Source organism: Pseudorca crassidens, chromosome 21 (assembly GCF_039906515.1).
Source record: "Pseudorca crassidens isolate mPseCra1 chromosome 21, mPseCra1.hap1, whole genome shotgun sequence".
Lineage (NCBI taxonomy): Eukaryota > Metazoa > Chordata > Mammalia > Artiodactyla > Delphinidae > Pseudorca > Pseudorca crassidens.
Window position 1 is genome coordinate 4,423,996 of NC_090316.1, and position 20,647 is coordinate 4,444,642.

Sequence of the window (20,647 nt, forward strand, 5' to 3'; positions counted from 1 at the left end):
AGGTCAGAGCCACATCCAAAGAAATATCCCCCAAAACACAAGTCTCCTCCACTGGGTTCCCATTATGTATTAAGTACAAACGTACTTAAATAAATCTTATTTCTACGCAAATAAGACATCCAAAGGTACCCTGGGTATTTTGAGTTATTTATGTCGAGACCCAAGAAGCACTTATTTTCTATCCATCTGTATGTAGCGTAGATGGGAAATAAGCCAAGGACGGCAAGTATCCTTTGGGCAGCTCACTGAAATAGCCGAGGGACACTAAGAATTCCTTCTTTAACGGCAAGACCCCGTCACGGTCTTGCCCCTCTCAGCCTAAGACCATGAGCTACGTGAGGATACCGAGGGCAGTTTTCTGGGATCAGAGTCTACACCCAGGCACCTTATCATAGGGACATATACACAGCAGGTGTTCAAGACGTATCTGATTATAATCATCTAGAACTTAAGACATTAAACACTATGCAAGAGTAGAATGAGAAGCGTCCAGGCCCAGGGCGAATGCAGATGCTCCTGATCCACGCCTTCCCTTCCACCTTCCTTCCCGTGCGCCTATGTTTCCCTTCCACCTTCCTTCCCATGTGCCTATGTTTCCCTTCCACCTTCCTTCCCATGCGCCTATGTTTCCCTCCACCTTCCTTCCCATGTGCCTATGTTTCCCTTCCACCTTCCTTCCCATGCGCCTATGTTTCCCTTCCACCTTCCTTCCCATGTGCCTATGTTTCCCTTCCACCTTCCTTCCCATGCGCCTATGTTCCCTTCCACCTTCCTTCCCGTGCGCCTATGTTTCCCTTCCACCTTCCTTCCCGTGCGCCTATGTTTCCTTCCACCTTCCTTCCCGTGCGCCTATGTTTCCCTTCCATCTTCCTTCCCGTGCGCCTATGTTTCCCTTCCATCTTCCTTCCCGTGCGCCTATGTTTCCCTTCCACCTTCCTTCCCGTGCGCCTATGTAATCACAACAGCTGATGCTACCAAGTATCCAAGCTAAGCCGTTCACATACATTCTCTAAATCAATCGGCAAACTGCCCAATACGATGGGCACTATAATCCCCACTTTACAGATGAGAAAACTGAGACCTAAAGAATTCAGTAACTTGTCCAGGATCACAGTTAAGAAAGGGTGGACCTGGGTGAACTGGCTCCACTGCCCAGGCCTGTCCTGGAGGTGACCAGACTGTCTCACTTATTAGAGCAATCAGCAAACATTCATTCCACTCAGCTCCCCAGGAACCAAAGGAACCAACCTGGAATCCATTTCAAGGATTACTCTCCTTCCCACAAAGCTATCCTCCTGTCGCTTTTTTAAAGTCTGCTTGTTCATTTCATTTTAATACACGCTATTAATTCTATAAAATGGGCTTTTGAAAATTACAGTAGCTTACTTTAAACAAACTGTTCCCCAATTCAATACGTTTTTTAAATTTCTTGCATTTTTTTTAAACCCTGAATCAAGCTTCTCTTGCACCTGGGCAGGTCCTGTTTGCTTATTCACAGAAGGGCTGGTTTATGCCCATAAGCCAGCGCAGGATAAATGAGTCAGGGCCTCCTGCTCCCTGGCTGAGGCAGCCAGTCCCAGACCATAATGATTTTGTGAAGCCCGCGCTCCATCCCTTCCACACACGGCATCTACCCCGGACACCAAACAAGGTGGCCCATTATCGTAAAACCACTAGGACCATCTCCCTGAAAACACCCGTGATCGCACAACACAGCCCCCGCTCCAGAAAGGCCAGCAGGACTCTCAACAGCGCCCTGTGGACCGGGCTCCCGGCCTCACCAGGAACAGATCTGGGTGTGTTTAACCGAGTCTCCAACTGGAATAAGTAAAGGCTTATTTTCCCATGATACCGGCTACCCCTTGAAGATCTAGAGTGAAAACTGGCAACAATTAGTAATTTTGACTTAGCTGTTTGCTGGGAGAGGCTGCAGTGCTTCTGGAAAAACCCTGCAGTGGGAGGCCAGGGAGCTGGAAGTCTGTAACAAGCCCTGCAGCAATGGAGTAGGCAGTGCAGGAGGGCTGCAGGCCTCTCCCCACGCCTCAGCACTGCCCGCCAGCGGCACATCTGAGCCGCCTGACCCCCTCGTGTCCCCAAGGACAAGCTGCTCACGTTCTTGCCTCGCCCTCCACCCACATCCCAAACCCTTCCCACTCAGCCCGCCTCTAACTTCTTTTCTGGCCTGTTCCAATTTCCATGGGACCCGAGTTCCTGGCTACTCCCCCAGAAGACTCTCATCCCCACCCCTGGGACCCATAGGCACCTATCCTGGGCTCCAAGCTGCCCTTGCTTCCTGGAATCCATCCGCCTCTGGGCCTCCTGGGTAACAAGCCAGTGTGACAGGAACGCTGCACTGGCACCAGCTCACGTATCACCCAACCCCGCTGCCAGGTCTGTCCCAGCCCCGCAAGGGAAAACCAGAAAGGAACATTTGGAAGAATTCTATCTTGGAGCTTAAGTATCTTTATCTCTCCCAGCCCCTGTAATTGGTGGAAGTGGGAGAAGAGACAGGTAAGATGGGAGAAGAGGAAGGGCACCGCTGTGGGTCAGTACCCACCACCTCCAGCGGCCTGATGGCTTCCCCATGCATCTCATTTAATTCGTGCAACAGCCTACCAAGTATTATTATTCCCCATTATGCACACGAGAAACTAAGCCTCAGAGATGTCCACTGATGGGCCCAGGATCCCCAGTCAGTGAGCGACAGAGCTGAGATTCAAACCCCAGCAATGCCCACCCCGAAGGCCCAGAGCCTTCCTCTGCACTGCAGGCTTCCTCATCTTCGCCATCTCTGTGGTGTCTGGCAGAGTGACTCCAGAGAAGAGGTGAGTAAGAAATATTTGTTGAGTGGATGCATGAACGCCTGACGCCAGCCTTCACACCTTAATATTCTGCAACCACACGCTGGGTTTTATTCATATATTCTGCTTGTAACATGCCCGAGAAGCGCCTTGACAAGATGTTAACCGTTGTACAGAAATAAGTTGTACCACACTGTATTGTATTTCGAGCTACTAGGAAAAGCCACATATAAAAATCTATAAATAAAAAGTGCTGAAGCAGACCCACTGATAACAGTTCATTTGTCATCCTGCTCCGTCGTGTCTAGAAAAGGATACAAATACAAGAATCTAAGGGAAATCAATGTTTTCACATTTTGTTAACCCTCAGAACTCGAAGACGCTTTCCAGGCTACCAACTCAAAGAGTATGGATGTTGGCAAAGACAGCACAGAGGTTCTGGAGCCGGGCAGACATGGACTCAAGGCTCAGGCCTGCCACCCACGAGCTGACCTCGGGCAGGTAACTGGCCTCTCTACACCCTGGTTTTCTCATCTGCAAAAATGCAGAGAATAATAGTGCACATTTCCTAAGGGTGCTGTGCTGATTGAATGAACAACTCACTGCCCACATTTCGCAAAGCAGTTGCCACATGGTTAAGGGCTCTGTGTGAGCCGTTTCTGTCACATGAAGAGAAGAACTCTAATGGAAATGTAGCAAGAAATCTGAAATGAATGAATCACTTGCTTTTGCAAACACTAAGTTCACCTGAATCCTCTGTTCCAGATTACTGTGCCTACCAGCATGGTCTACCCTGAAAGCAATGCCATCAGTAATGATAATAATAATAATAATAACCACCACCACCAGCAGCAGCAACGATACATCTCTCATCGATCACGTGCCCAGCACTGTTCTAACCACTTGTACAGGTGTAAGTCTCACAGACAGTTGTGCGGACAACTGTCCCACAAGAGTGCCCGATGGGAGGCAAGCAGGCTGAGGCCCACACTCTGCTTCACACGCCGTGCACCCTGGCGCGGATGCTTCACCTCAAAGGGGCCCCTGCTGGGCTGGCAGCCCTGTTCAGAGGTTAGCTGCCACATTAACTGAGTAAGTTTCTAAAGACAGGAGACAGAAGTAGAAGGTCACTCTTGAGAGTACCCAGCACCTAAGTCAAAAACCATCATCTTAGTAGTTTCGTTAACAGAGTAGATGAGGATAGCCCCAAAACACCAGTGAATAGCTCCTATCATCAAGTTGCAGGGCATGTGCTCACGTCCCTTGGGAAGGGAAAATAAGGGGACCAGGGGTCCAGCATAAACAGACAACTCCCATCTACCTCCTCCCTGCCTCCTGCTCCCCTCTTCTTCCATCAACTCAAATATCCCTTTGTGTGAAAAGGAAAGAGAGTAGCAGATTTGACCCCAGGATAACCAAATGTATGTTTTGCGCTGTCCAAAAGCAACAACTAAAATGATCTGTGCATCAAAGCACTGTTTCACTAAGCCACAGGATCCAAGCCTCTCTGCAAACTCCAGTGCTGCTGTTTCTGTGCATGCAGGGCCCAAGCACAAGTTCCTAAAAAAAGACTCCCATGTGAAAACACGCAATTCCTCCCACCTGGGGCATCCATCATCTTGGTCAGCTCCAGGCTGCTGTCCAAACTCACATGCCTCGCCTTGCACGCAGCTCTACACCCATCACTGTGGCTGAGCCTCCGCCTCCCTCCGGGGGAAGTCGGGGAGGCAGGGAGATGCAGGGCCTTCACTGGAGGGATGTTTGAGGGCAGCGGCAGCGCTCTCCCAGTTTAAAGAAGCATTCTTGTGCAAACAGGAGCTGTGTAACTCTTTGACATGCTCAGAATCCTAAACATAACCCCCAAAAGTTAGCTAACTCATCGGGAAGTGATAAGAAGAATTATCTACGACCTTCACACAGAAGTTCTCCTCTTCCCCAGTACTTAGTAATGATCTAGACCTTGAAAGAAAGGCAGCAAAGATCAGACTGCCTTGTTTTAAAGTCCCACCACGTGATGTATATCCAGACAAAACTATAATTCAAAAAGATACATGCATCCCTATGTTCATAGCAGCACTATTCACAATAGCCAAGACATGGAAGCAACCTATCTGTCCATTGACAGATGAATGGATAAAGAAGATGTGGTGCATATATACAATGGAATACTACACAGCCATTAAAAAAGAATGAAATAATGCCATTTGCAGCAACATGGATGGACCTAGAGATTATCATACTAAGTGAAGTCAGAAAGAGAAAGATAAATACCATAGGATATCACTTATATGTGGAATCTAAAATATGACACAAATGAACCTATCTATGAAACAGAAACAGAATCACGGACAGAGACAACAGACTGGTGGTTGCCAAGGGGGAGGGGGTTGGGAGAGGGATGGAGTGGAAGGCTGCGGTTAGTAGATGTAAGCTTTTATATAGAGAATGGATAAACAGCAAGGTCCTACTATATAGCAGAGAACTATATTCAATATCCTATGATAAACCATAATGGAAAAGAATATTAAAAAAAGAATATATATGTATATATATACTGAATCACTTTGCTGTACAGCAGAAATTAACACAACATTGTAAATCAACAATACTTCAATAAAAAACACACTGAAAAGAAAAGTCCTGCCACGCGAAAATCGGAATCAGAAGTCTGATAACGTACTGAATTCAGAAGAAATCCCTCGGTAAGATTTGGGGCCTGCAATGTGCTGAACTCTTCTGTAACGGTAGTTAGTTTTGCTTTACCAATTACTGGTATTTAGTTTGTCACTGTAATTAAATTTCACTGAAAACCTGAAAATACAATGTTCTCTTATTCACTCACAAACCATATGGCAATACTTTCAGTCATCGTGTTTGCTTACATACCTTGTCGGTATTTTTGTCTACCAAATAGCAAATTCCATCTGACAAATAAAAACACCAACACACCTTCAAGTTGTTCAATAGTCTCCAGCCTGACTAGCTTCATTCAAGCTATAATTTAGAAGTAAGAGGGCTTTTCAAAAACTGCCAGAAGGAAAATGCCTGTCAATGATACATCTTGGAATGTAATAAAATATATTTTTTTATGCGTGGAATTTCACATGGCCCCATTTTTAAAAAAGACAAGACACCAGCAGCTCCTACTGGCCAGATAAACTCCTTGAGAAACAAGTTATTAGTGCTCCAAGTACCAATTTAGGAAATAAAGCAATTTTAAACACATAAAAAGATAAAAATAAGCTCTACCAAAAACATAATCCCCTGAAAAATACTAGAGCAAAATCATATATTTGAATTTTTAGACAGTTTTTTTGAAGTCATATATTGGAATATGAGGATATGCAAAGCAAAAAGCCCGATTATTACAACTCCTTTAAATCTTTAAAGTTATTCTCAGATGGTACCGAATCTGTCATTTAAGACCACTTGCACATATTTTTAGGCCTTTGATAATGCTTTTCACACAAGGTTGCCCTTTTCTAATAAAGTATTCCGTGTGGTGAGCCCAGGAAGTTAAGTTCGCTACCTTACAGGACATAACAATGGCAAAGAATGACAGCCTGGGTGATACGCTATGCAGAAGAGGCCCCTAGTGGTGGAGCCGCTGCTCCGTTGGCTGCGTAAGCTTTTATAAGACTGCTTCATCACCAGGGTAAAACCGATAGGTAATCAAGTCTACCTGAGCTACCTTCTTTAATAACCTCTATTAGCCCTAATATACAGTAGGGCCATCATTTAGAATCCCAAGGTTCTTTCACTAGGAATAAAAAAAAAGTGAGGGGCTTCCCTGGTGGCACAGTGGCTAAGAGTCCGCCTGCCGATGCAGGGGACACGGGTTCATGCCCCGGTGCGGGAAGATCCCACATGCCGCGGAGCGGCTGGGCCCGTGAGCCATGGCCGCTGAGCCTGCGTGTCCGGAGCCTGTGCTCCGAAATGGCAGAGGCCACAACAGTGAGAGGCCCGCGTACGGCAAAAAAAAAAAAAAAAAAAAAAAAAAAAACTAACCTGAAGAATAACTTCATTACATCCTGTCTTTCAAATCCCGTGCGCCCTGCCCGGCCTGAGCTGGCCTGGAGAGACAGGGTAAAAGCGAGAGCAAGCACTGTGCAGAGCTTCCTGTGCTTTCTTTCCAGTGTGACATTACACTGGGGACAGAGCTAGAACAACGTGAAGACTGGGAAGTACAATGCGTTATCGTGCGACCTTGTGATGGATTCTTACCAACAGGAAAAACCTGAAGTATTGCCCACCTCCACCTCCAGAGCGTCAGCCCCTCACTTCCAAACACCCAGACAGGGCAGCATCTGAGGTTCTTCAATAAAGGGTGCTTGAAGGGATGGATGGGAAGGAAGGCTGCACACAAGGAATTTTAAATTAAAAACAGCAACAGCGCTGAAACATGCCAGACCTGGGGGTTCCTAAAAGTCAAGGAAGACAAGAGACAACTTTTCCAGAGCACTTAGTGTGCTCTGGGCGCTGGGATAAGCCCCTAATTGTTACTTCCTTTTTCCCAACGTCTTCATAAGGTGAGGAATATTACTGGCATTTTACAAAGTCGAAACCGATGTTGTGAAAGGGTGACTTGCCCAAGGTCATACAGTTAATAAATGGGAGGCTGCCTGGAGCCCAGGAGTCTGGGACGGCAAAGCAAATGTTCCTTTCGCTTTCATGTAATCTGGTGAATCCAAAATCTTGAGATTTTGCTTTGAACCCCATTATGACAGTTTGCAAACTGGAGCACAAAGACGAACAGAATTAAAGCATTTCAATGCTGTATACTTTAGAGTACACATAGGATGGAAAGAACCATCACATATCTAAACCGTTACGGCCCATCTCTCGCTTTCCAGAAATTGACCCTCTCCGGGAGCACAACACACTGTCCCATGTCCTGTTATGCACTATTACACGTGTCTGAGTCACTTTTTATGACTAAGGCTTTATGTTTTTTGCTTTATGCTTCTATATCTAAGTTTGGCTTTTCTGCTTCTAATTAGCAACATGACAGCACCGCGCAGGGCTGGTTAAGGTTCACTGTTGCAAGTAACGCTACAACAATTACGAGTTTCTTGTATGAAAATGTTAAAATCCAACAAACCCGGTAGAATTGAATTTCCATTTCTAGTAAAAAGACGTGAAAGAACAGTTATTATCTTTATTATCTGGACCTCTCTAACGACATTTAAGTAAAAACCACTCCGAGGCTTTGAAATCAGAATAAAAGCGGAGTTGGAGGCGAAATAGCCACTCTATTATGTACGAGGGCTTCCCAAGGCTCGCTGTTTTGATGTGCACGGCGCTGTTAGACCTTCTCCTCTCCCATCCCTTGGCTCATCGGTGAAAAGATAAATTCAAAGTCACCGACCGGTGTGCAGGTGCAGGAAGCGCCGCGGAAACACCAACTTCGCGGCGTCTCCGTACAGCTCTCCTCCGCCGCCGCCCTTCACCCCGACCCCCAGACCGTGCCCTCGAGGGGGCCCCTCCGCTGACGGCGCACAGCACTTCCTCCCGGCATCCCGGATCGCAGCGACCCTCGGGCACGTTCGCCCCGGCCAGGGTCCCAGGCAGAGGGCACGCTGCCCACCTCCACCTGAGCGCGCCCCCCGCGCCCTCTCCATCCCAGCAAAGACGACTCTGTGCAGCCGCAGCTAAAGCAGTCACGCGGGCACGTGCAAAGGCTACTTTTTAGTCGGTGTTCAAGAAAGTCATCAAACAGCTGAAGGCCACCAGAGTCTGGTGAAGCCACAGCGACCCCGGCCAGCAGCGCCCGGGGCCCTCCCGGGAAGCCTCCCCCAGGACCCCGCGCGCCCACCTGCGGGCGCCGCGCCACCCCCTCCCCTCTTCTCCTCCTTGCCCCACCCTGCGGTGCGAACCCCTCCCCGCGGCACCGCCCCCCACGCCCGCGCGAGCCTCCCGTGGTGGAGCCGCGGGGCGCGAGGATGCCGCCCCGACGCTCCCGCGGCGCCCACGCCCGGCCGGCCCGGGCCGACTCACCGCGAGGCGCTGCCGGCCGGCTCCCGCCGCTCCCGCCGCCGCCGGCTCCTCCTGCGCGGCGCCGCGGGCTCGGCTCCACCTCCCGCTCGGGCGGCCGCGGAGCCTCCGGGGACCCGGGGGCGGGGAGCGCGGGACCGCGGCCGAGCCCCGCGCCGGGTGGGGGCCGCGAGCCGCGGGGCGCGGGGCGGGGTCCCTCGGGCCCGAGCGGGCGCCCTGGCCTGAGCCGCTACCCCTGCGGCGGGCGCCCCCGAGACCACCCCGCAGGTGGCGGCTCGGCGTGCTCCTGAGACCCGGCGAAGTTGAGGGAGGGGCGAGGACGCGGTGGCTGTGGGGCCCCAGCAGGGGGCGTTGGAGTCCACCCGGCAAGTGTGGCCCTTCCTCTTTCTGGACTGAGACCCCCGCCCGACCCCCTCCCCCCAGCCGCCCTGTCCCCTTGCCTGCTCTCAGCTGCCCTCCCCGCCCTGGGCCGACTGACTTACCCAAACTTTGCACATGGCACTTCGGAGAATTAATCCCGCAGTCGCTGTGTTTGCGGCCCGAGTGGGTTATATCCCTTCACTAGAGAGCTGTTACTCACAGGGAAGGTCAGAAAGCCCGTGAGCTCCGCGACCCCACAGCCGTGGGGAAGTGATGTCTGCAGGGAGCCCTGACGGCCACTGGGAGGCCGAGAAGGGAGGTCGGAGCGGGGCGGGGGGAGCAGGATGGAAAGCAGGCAGCCGGGGTGTTGAGTAATAAAGCGCCTACACACACACACACACACACACACACACAGGCCCTCAGGGCCACAAGTGCCCTTGACTTGCAAGTGCTCCAGCGCTCCTCTGCGGGAGGGGGAGGTATTTTGAACCCCAATTCTCGGTATAATGAAGGAGACAGGAGGCAACAGTGTCCGCCTGGAGGAGGCCGTCTCTCCACGCAGCTTGCAGAGGCGCCCACGGCTGAGGCAGGGCAGGACCAGAGCTGAGACCAGTCCTCCGGCGCCTGGTACTCCTTCTACTGCCCGGCCAGCAGAATGCCCAGGGTCCCCATCCCAGAGATTTGGGGACACAGACTGTATGTGGGCACAGGCTGGTAAGTCCTGGAGGCAAGCACGTACTGACCCGCAAGAAGCACGCCAGAAGCCAGCATCCCAGCAGAAAGCCTGCTTCTACGGCAACTCCCCAGACCACCCCAGGCCATCCTTCTTCCAAGGATGCCCCGGGACCTCAGTGGCTCTGTCCGCGCCCCGACTCCCCTGAGTGATTTACCTTGTGAGGAGGTCCCCACAGCAACTCAACTGTGATTTGGGAAAGAGGGGAGAAGCAGGTGTTTGCCAAATGGGTGAAAAATACGGGTTCAACGTACTGCCCCCAGAATGTTGCAAAGTAATGGAGGTGGTACCTAAATGGCTAACGCGGCATCCAGATACATGTAGGTGCGAGTGATTGGTCAAGCCTCCTCCATACATGATCGTAGGACAGTCCACTGTGCAGGTGCAGGAGCCACATAGAGGCTGGGTTACTGATGAGTCGTGTAAAGATTAGGGCCAGCACAATCAGGCACTCTGGGTAACCAAGTAACCTCTTCAGAGCCTTCCGCCTGTCCCCAAGACATTCCCCACCCCCACGCAGTAATAGGTGGGTTGCTAAAGCATTGATTTTCTTGCCTCTGCTGCTGAGGTATCTCCCATCTCTCTGTTCAGTAATGTCTCCAGAATCTCTGTATAATAGGGTTCAAGCAACGCATCTGGTTTGGAGGATGGGCCAAGGACTTGAGTAGGGGTTGATGTGCTGGCACACCGGGCGACCTAGAGGTCACGTGCACTGGCTTGGGGGAGGCGGGGGAGGCACCCACCCCTGTGGCTGCGATTGTCTCTTTTCCCATCATCTAGAAGGAAAAGGGAGATCACGTCAGGATTAATCACATTAGCTCCAGGGCTTGTAACACACCTGTCAAGTTACGTGAAGAAATTTTACAACCTTTCTCAGTTAGGATAGGAATAGATCAGCACAGCAGCGTAGGTATCCATACGTTTCACAGCGGTTCACATCAATATGTATCGAGTCATGAAGCCAGTGCTAGCTAAGGGCTTGGTGCCTCCAGGTACCTCTTCACAATAATTGGTACAATAATGAGAAAATAAGAGAGTTGAAAAATGATAAAACTACAAAACTGATAGCATAATGTGAGAAAACGTACCTTTTGTGGGTGTGCTACCCAGAAAGAAAGTAGATATTCTTTCAATTATTATTTAGTAGATACTATTTTGATGACATGAATTATCTTTGGGGAGGGCCACTTTTGGGGGCGGAGGCACTATTACGAGGCAGTGTCAGTCATCCTTAGTGTCCACCGTTAACAGAAACAGAACAGGGGAAAGACCAACCAGCTCCCCTCTGCAGCTCCCGCTCTGTGATGGACGATGCCAAACAGAATTGGGACAGTGAAACCAGTAGAAGGATGGGTTCCCTTAGACTTTCTTAGTTTTCTACATGGGTTTTAGGTTTTAGTTGTTGTGCTCTTATGTAAACGTTTTTCATAAACATAGTGATTTAGAAATCAGAATATGTTATTTGAATTTCCAAGCACATTATAAAGGTGCTGCTACCTTCACATGGTCCTGGTAATGTGGTAACAGTACAGAAATATGCACAAAGTTCTGGAAATAAGTAAGATCATGATGCCAGAATGATCTTGTCCTCTTGGGGGGAGGGGGGGAACTAGTCCATATAAAAATATACTGTTAAAAAAAAATATGTAAAGTGTCAAACTTTTACACTTATAAAATACAAAATATGTGTACTATAATATGTAATTTTTAATAACCTTTTTCAGGTTATTAAAAATTATTTTAAAAAAGGTTAAAAGGTTATTAAAACCTTTTTCCCAAAACACTGCATAGATATTAAACTTTAAGCACAAAAGTATTTCACACAGTTCAACGTCAGACTTCTCAACCTCACCTAGATCCTTGAGAACCTTGACCCAGAGCCGTCCAGGAACCCAGGGAGCATTTATGAAGCTCATTCATTAAAACCCAATTACTGGGCTTCCCTGGTGGCTCAGTGGTTGAGAGCCCGCCTGCCGATTCAGGGGACACGGGTTCGTGCCCCGGTCCTGGAAGATCCCACATGCCACGGAGCGGCTGGGCCCGTGAGACATGGCCGCTGAGCCTGCGCGTCCGGAGCCTGTGCTCTGCAGCGGGAGAGGCCACAGCAATGAGAGGCCCGTGTATCACACACACACAAAACACACACACACACACACACACACACACACACACAAACTCAGTTACTGCTTTACTTTCTAAGGGATGCAGCCAGGCAGTCACTCAAGTGTGTTGACTCTTTGTTTAAAGAGCTCTAATAATCAGGGTTATCTGATTTCTTAGATCACAGCAACTGTGCTGTGGAGTCAGAGGGACCCATGCGGTGGGCGAGGTCTGCCGTGCTCAGGCGTGAGGACTCGTGGGCTGGAGCTGCTCGGAGAGGAAATCGGGTCTAATTATAGTCCAGAGCGTCTACTTCAGAAATCTCGCAAATATGCAATGTATTTCCAAATAGGTTTCCATTTAAACTGACGAAAATAAACAATGTGTGACCTAAAAAGGCAAGCTTTGTTTTTCTAGACCAAAAGCCACCCCAGTTGAAGACCTCCTTCCATACGCCCTGTAACTCAGACATAGTGCAGCTCACTTAAAATGTGTTGATTGAATAAGGGATGCTATTAACTTCGTCTAGATGTTTTGCATTAACATCTTTTAGTATACACATCAAAATCAATGAGTTGGTTGGTATTATTTTCAATCCTACACTCTCCGTTCTTTGCGCTGTTTCTCCCGAGTCATTCCAGGAGCAGGACAAGAAGACATACTCCCATCTTTGTGCCCCTACCAAGCGCTCTTCTCCAAGCAACAGGCAGCAGGAGCAGTTCCGCGGGCACGTTCCATCAAGAGGATCACTGAGACCTCACACAGAAGCATCTAGCACACCAAGCGCCTCGCAGGGCAATGCTGCCATTCCGCTTCTGTGCACCCAGCATACCCACGAGAAAGGAAGAGTGTTACAGAGGGAACCACAGGGGGAGGAAAAAAAACAGCGCGGCAGCACCGAAGACTAATCCACATCTGGTCTGCATCTGCCTGACATAAAATCCCGAGATCTAAACACAGATCAGCTCAAGACAGTGCCTTTTATTTCGACGGTAGATGCACTAATTCACCCTTATACAGCTCTAGCTCACCCAGGCCTGTCTTCTTGGAAACCAGGAATACTGGTTTGTAAACATTTCCCTTGGGCACCTCAAGTCTCTAAGGTGTACAGAAAAGGGGTATGTAACTTTCACCCCAGCTTTAATTTTTTAACTCTGATGGATAGATTATTTTAAATTATTATTATCTCTTTCCAAGCATTATTAGTATCTTTTTTTAAAAAAAAATGATCATTTAAGTCAATATCGGCAAAGTCCTGTCTGACTTCCAGGCCTCACTCTGGGCCCTGTCACTGCTATAAATACATGTTATGGTGAGAGCTCCATTAATAAAAGAATATGTTTCAATAACACACGTTACTGTAAGAATCTTTATTACTGACAGTAGAAATAGGATGTATAAGGTGTACTCAAGGATGTTAGAACAGGAAAGCTACTGTATAAAATATTAACACTCAACAGGGAAAGTGGCTTGAAGACCAGAAAGGCAAGGATAGTAATAATCAATAGGTCCAAGGATAATTAATCCTAAAGGAGGAGCAACAAGTGAAATGCCCACTGACAAATTAAAAAGACACAGAAAGGCAAAGGTGATGCAGGAAACAAGCATTGCCAGTTTTAGAAACAAGTGTATTTCCTTTCCTTTTTTCATACATATCTAAAACCTGGGCACACAAGGGATTCATTGTGTATAACCACACACATGCATTTGCGGGGGAGCTTTTCCAACTCAAATATGCCAGCATTGCCTCTCTTGCTACATGAGACATGTTTGGCTTCTTTGTAAACACAACCAAAATGTTTTAGGAAAATCACTATTCATCCAATACCAGTAAGTTAGGCATTTCATGTGTACCAGGCACTGTGGAAACTACAAAAATGACCAAGCACAGCCCTTAGCCTCAAGGAACCTAAAATCTAGTAGGAAAGACCGAACACAGTATTATAGGAATCCAAAGAGAAAGGAGAGAGACACCTGAGGTGTCCATGGACTGCTCCGTGTTAGAAGCGGCTTTCCCGCTACATCTTGAGAGATGAGTAGGCTTTTGACGGGCAGAGAAAATAGGAGGGTGGCCCCAAGAAGCAATGCCTGACCTGTGAGGCAGGGATGGGAAGGGCTGCACACGTCCAGAAAAGGTGCCAGAACACAGGGGACGTTTAGAGAGAGAGGTAAGAGTCCAGAAGTGCCCTGAGTCTAGACTATGGGGACTTTGAATGGCAGGTAAGGAATTTATGATACAGATTTTCGTGAGTGGGGAATTGTATGTGTGGGCCATCAGTAGTAGTTGCCGAATCACAGCCTTCCTTGCTGGAGGAGCTCTTAGCTGTTCAGAGCGCATCCCCCAGTGGCCCCCCGCCATGAGGCCCTAAGAGGGAGGTCAACACGCCCCCAGCTCTTGGGAGGGAGGGATGAATTGTGGTTGGTTTTAGCCAAGAGGAAAATCAGTGTTGAAAAATGGCTGAGCTTATGATATCTGTGGGACCCAAGGACAGATCTGTTTTTCCATTAGAACTAGAGAGCTGGGGACTTCCCTGGCTGTCCAATGGTTAAGACTCTGTACTTCCACTGCAGGAGGTGGGCGTGGGTTCGCTCCCTGGTGGGGGACTAAGACCCCCCATGCTGCGCGGCGCCACCAAAAAAAGAAAAGAAGAACTAAAGAGCTGGAGCTCAGGGTAGGCCGGAGCCAGGGATATGGACAGAATGGGGAGTCTTCCACGTATGAAATATGACCATTTAAATGAGGTTGAAAGTATATAAAATGAAAGAAGGTGGTGGCTGAGAGCACAATCCCAGGGGACATTAGAATTAATGGAACAAGAAAAGAGGCTCTATGAAGGAAACTGGAAGGTGTGAGAAAGACAGAAACCAGGTGTCTTAGGAGCCAGAGAGCTTCACGGGGTGAGGGACGGGTATACAGACATGAAGTTCCGTAGCATCTACTGGGTTTGTCCAGAAGCCAATTTAGTTGTAGATGAGCCATTATCATCACTTCAAAAACCCAACAGAAAACGTATGTATATCTACAATGGGACAGCATCGGCTAACTAAGCACAAAAATTTCCCTGGTTTTTTTTTTTGTTGTTTTTTTTTTCGGTACTCGGGCCTCTCACTGTTGTGGCCTCTCCCGTTGCGGAGCACAGGCTCCGGACGCGCAGGCTCAGCGGCCATGGCTCACGGGCTCAGCCGCTCCGCGGCATGTGGGATCTTCCCGGACCGGGGCACGAACCCGTGTCCCCTGCATCGGCAGGCGGACTCTCAACCACTGCGCCACCAGGGAAGCCCTCCCTGTTTTTTTACTAGAATCATCTGAAATCACTGCGGTTACACTGACATTTCACAACGGACCCAAGCTGATTTGCTGCTGATGTCATTCCAGGACTTTCTGGGATGTGGATGGTGACCCTGTCACTGTGCACAGAGGGTCCAGCAAGCCATCAATTTTGGCCTAGAACTTAAGTGCCTGTATGTTTACTCATCCTGATTGTTTTTTAGCATCACAACCATATCAGTAATTCAAGCCACAAGGTAAATTTATTCTATCCCTTTGATAATGGTGAATCTTCGGTTAATATCTGGATGAATCAGAGATGAAATAGAAAAATAATGTGACTCCAAATTGAAAAAGTCATTTTTGTTACAGGCTCTCAAGACCTTGAATCTAAAGACCCAGCTGTGTCCAAGCCCTGAGTTTCTCCTAAACTATTCGGATCCGCAGCCCCGCTGTGGAGCAGGGGCTGTCTCTGGTCTCTCTGCCCTCAGTCCGTATCCACCGTGAGCATCACCACGGGCAGCATCCTCTCCCCTTTCCGGAGGTCTGAGTTCTCTGAGAACAACCTCTGCTTTCAAGCCTGGCAGTCTGACCCAGGCCCTGATCCCTTCCCGGTTGTTTTGTTTATTCGTTTGTTTGTTTTTTCCAATTTCACTTCCTCCACCTGCAGTACGACTCCCTAATCAAAAGCTGCTCCAACCTTGATAACCCAAGCAAACTCAGCTTTGACCTCTGCCCTCGAAAAACAGGACCACCTCTGCACCCAAACTCCTGCAGTCCAATCCACACTCCTTTAAATGTACAGCAGCATCACTCGGACCAAAGTCTGCTGTGTCCCTCTGGGCACTCTGGGTGGGGCTGCTAGCCAGCTCTCAGGAGGGCCAGCCCTTCTATCTGCTTAGTTCAAATAATAATAATAATGATATCACTATTATTATTATTATCATTGTTAAGATTTTGGCTTTTACCATGTTGCAGGCACTGCTCTAAGCCATAAATACGTTTATATACTTGCCACACCTGATGAGGAAACAGGCTTAAAGAGGGTATATAGCTTTCCCAAGATCATATAGCTGGTAAGCCACGGGACCAGGATTCACACCCAGACCAGCTTCCTTTCCCCATGGACACACCTCTGGGGGCTCGTGTCTTAGCCTGATACTGTAACAGTTTAGGTAACTAATAAAATCTTTCAAAACATCATGTCTGCAGGGCAAAAATTATAAAATAGTTTCTTTGTAGTGGAAAAGTTGGGGACCAGCAATCTCTCCAGTGTCCCCTTTGAGAACAAGGTGAATCCAGAACTGGGATCTAGCCCACCTGACTTGCATTCCAACACATTCTTCTCATAGTCTAAGTGTACATGGTCAGAGCTTTTAGGAAGTGTGGCCAAGTATTACAATGGAAAGTTAAACAAGATTTCAATTAATGGAGCTGGTTTTTCCATCATTGCCTTTATTCTTTAGTCACATGATGCCACGTTTTGTATTCCAGTTGAGGTGACAATCAACGTCATTTATGTATTTTCAATTTATTAAGCCAACAACTAGAGTCATACTAACAGTGTTTACCTAACGAAATAGAGAAGGCTTTTTGGTTTTTTTCCTGCTCACAGAACAGATACTTCTCGTTCCTAATTTTTTTTTTTACCAGCATCTTGGAAGACGACCAGTCCCAAGATCTATAAACAGTGCTTCCCTCCAGATAGAGCTTTTATGTTGATTGGACGGAAAGATAGCCTGCTCTCTCACTGAGAAACAGCTTTTTGAAGACTTTTACATAACTTCCACCGTGTATTTGAGAATAATGCCCAGGAAAAGGGGGAACATATTACTTATTGCTATACATACAGTTCTATTTTTTTCTAGAGTAATATGGTGTTACAAATAAAATGGGAAAAGAAATAACAATACCACATTGCAGCTGAATATCATCAGAAGGGAACTGGGCACTCGTCCATTGACTTTCGGCAGTTTGCACATGTGGCCTCTTTCCTGGGGCATCTCTGTAAAGCTCAGGCAGGCTCGTCCGCTCTTCCAGTCCTGCCTCAAAACTAGGGAAAAAACCCGCATTTTGAAGTGCTTAAGAAGCCGTCACACTTACACGAGAAAGTGTTCCCTAGTCAGAGTTCCCTGTGGCCATCTCCTTGCAGAAGCCCTGATGCCGCCCTGAATTTCTAAGTACAATTAACTAGAGGTGAGCTGTGACTGTGCTATTTTATATGGGGTTTTGCAAAATCTATTTATATCATAACTACATACCTAGTCTTAGCTTTCAGGTTGTCTTTCTTCAAGGGGGCCCTTCAGAGCCAGATAAACTGAGAGGCCAGCCAGGCAGCTTCTTGGAGTAACAATCTATAAAAGGAGACTAACATATCACTGAAATGAATCAGAGCTACAGCCCCTGTTAGCCTGAGTAAAACAGAATCACTGCTCTGGAAATAGATGACATTCTGGAGTGGGAAAATAAACACACCACACACACACACGTACACACACACACACCTATCTCTGTTGAGTATGTTGTCAATGTATATGTGCTAAATAGTAATTAGTTGCCTTCAGCTAAAATTCTGAAATCAAATAATGTATAGCATAATGTTTACTGAAGTGAGTTACGATCCAAAATTTTAAACCTTTTAATATACCGCCTAAGATGTTGTCTGGTTCAGAAAAATCACAGAAGGAAAGGGAAGGGCAAATAAGAACTACAGAAAAATGGAAAATAAATTCAAACAAATGTATCATCAGCCATTGAAGTGAATTAAATGAGCAACTCTAACCCCATGCAACGTTCATTACTATAAACTAGTTTCTTCCCACTCCCACTAACTCAAGGCTACATAATTATTTAACGCATATGCATTGCTGTGTAATTGCATTCCTGGCTTGCTTAGGGTGCTCACATGAAAATCTTGAGCCAATGTCAGAAACCACCCATGCTTTTTTCACTACAAAAAAAGGGAAACAAGTGGCCTGTGTCACTTTGAAAAACAGTGTGGCAGTTTCCTAAAAGGTTGCACACGTATCAACCATGTGATCCAGCCATTTCATTCTTAGATATTTACCCCAAAGAAAAATAAATGTATGCCCAAAGATTTACACACAGATGTTCATAGCAATGTTATTTGTAATAGGCAAAAATGGAAACAGCCCAAAAGTCCATCAATGTTGAATGAATACAGAAATTGTGTTGAATCCATACAATGGAATACTACTCACAATAAAAAGGAACAAACTATTTAGACACCAACATGGATGAAACTCAGAACAGTTATGCTGAGTGAACGAAGCCAGACCAAAAAGAGCACATTCTGTACGAAAATGCAAAAGGACCTATAGTGACATAAAGCAGGTCAGTGGTGCCTTGGTGTGCGGTGGGCAGGAGGGGTAGAAGGGAAGGATCATAAAGGGCATGAGAGGACTCGTGGGTGATGGATATGTTCACAGTCTTGATTAATGATCTGACTTTTGGTTCAACGGCTAAAACGGTGATTCTCCAAATTCAGGAGGCATAAGAATACCTGAGATGCTCGTTTGAAAAGCAGACTCCTGAGTTTCACACAGAGGTGTGCTAGAAAATGTTGATCAACTAGCCCTCCCGAAAAAGAAAACAATGCAGCATTCTATACATACCTAAGTATATTATATATCTTGCTGATAAAAAGGATGTGTAGTACATAATTTACAATTAATGATACAACGTTTTTTATTGTAAATTTCATACAGCTAATTGACTCCCACTGAAATGCTTTTTTTTTTTTTTTGCCAAACTCTTTTATCTATAGCCAACCTGTGGTCGCGATTGATGACTAAGTGTAGTTCTGACATGAATGTGGGTTGATATTTTCGTTTATATTAATGAGTAAAACAAAAGTGAAACATCAATTATGAATGATGTGAGAGACTTCTTTGCTGAACTGTAATTGTTTTTTGAATACTGGAATAATATTTTCTCATACTTTGTACTATTCAAAATGTAATGGCCATGACACACTTTTAAGTTTAATCTGAATTATTAACATTTTCTCCATTACTCTCTTAAGTCTAGATAATCAACAAAACCATAAACTAAGCCTGGTTTGTATTTGCCAAGCCCCACCTGGCCGATTTCAAGCCACCACTGAGCATGCAGCTGGGAATTGACACCCAACAGCACACTGTGACACAGCATTTCCATCAGCCAGACACAGCCGGCCTCGAGAGCATAGATCATAGTAGAGGGTAGTAAAGCCCAAGAAGTGATGAGTTTTGAATATTTGTTACCTTTGTTTTTAATATACTGTATTTAACTGTAAGCACATATAATTTAATTTTTAATGATTTTTAGTACTTGTTTCATAAGATTCCTTAAAATTTAATAGTTGGCTCTCAAGAACCAGTATAAGTTGGCTCCAGCAAACCTCAAAGAATTAGGTTCTCTGGCATCGGGGGTCAGGAATTCACATTTTTAATATCTCTCAAAATGATTCCAATGTAAGATACTGGTAGAGAATCTAATTGCAGGTTTTTTTTAATCTCTGTAGCTGGAAAATAGGTAATCTTCAGAGGAAACAAGTTTTATGGGAAAAGAATATAAGCTTAAGTATTAAGAACACTAAGGGGCTTCCCTGGTGGCGCAGTGGTTGAGAGTCCGCCTGCCGATGCAGGGGACACGGGTTCGTGCCCCGGTCCGGGAGGATCCCACGTGCCACGGAGCGGCTGGGCTCGTGAGCCACGGCCGCTGAGCCTGCGCATCCGGAGCCTGTGCTCCGCAACGGGAGAGGCCACAACAGTGAGAGGCCCACGTAGCGCAAAAACAAACAACAACAACAACAAAAACACACACACTAAAGTTCTAACTCCGGTTCTGCCACTAATTACACGGTTTTGGACAAATCACTAACCCTCTTAGTTTCCTAATCTAATAACGAGGGAGTGGGACTAACAAAGAATTAATAGATGTAATTTTTAAAGGATTTACTTACATACTGAAGTATTTATGGATTTAATGAAGTGGCATCTATGGTTTGCTTTAAAATGCCTCGGGAAACAAAGAAAAAAGTTGGCCTGGGCGGTAGGTAAAGTAAGATTGGCACACTGTTTTGGCAATCAGAATATGGGAATTTATTACAATATTCTCTCTACTTTCGAGTATGTTTGAAATTTTTCGTAATAAAAATTCCTTGGAAAGCCACCAATAACCTTCCAGGATCCCTTCTATCTTTAAAAATAATGTTTCACATCATCTTTGAGTTTCTAAACTCTTTAACAAGACAGGAGTTAGGAATTAGCATCTACTATACATTTGATGCTTAGAAATTGAATCTCTTCTAAGTCTCAGAGCAAGTCAGTGGCTGGTCCGCCTTCCAGGCTTCGAAGCCCCTATGGCTGTCTCAGTTACACCAAGAGC

The 20,647-nt window shown here is 46.8% G+C and overlaps 1 protein-coding gene across 2 annotated transcripts in view; it reads right to left on the reverse strand.

Annotated features, from left to right (window-relative positions):
• Positions 1-8,873, reverse strand: part of CSGALNACT1 (chondroitin sulfate N-acetylgalactosaminyltransferase 1) — a 321,135-nt gene extending 312,262 nt beyond the window's left edge. The window contains exon 1 of one of the 2 annotated variants that reach the window (XM_067722138.1): positions 8,799-8,873. The gene's annotated coding sequence lies outside the window, so the exon portion shown is untranslated. The remainder of the gene's footprint in view (positions 1-8,798) is intronic. The other variant, XM_067722141.1, reaches the window with a different exon arrangement.
• Positions 8,874-20,647: the final 11,774 nt, after the last annotated feature.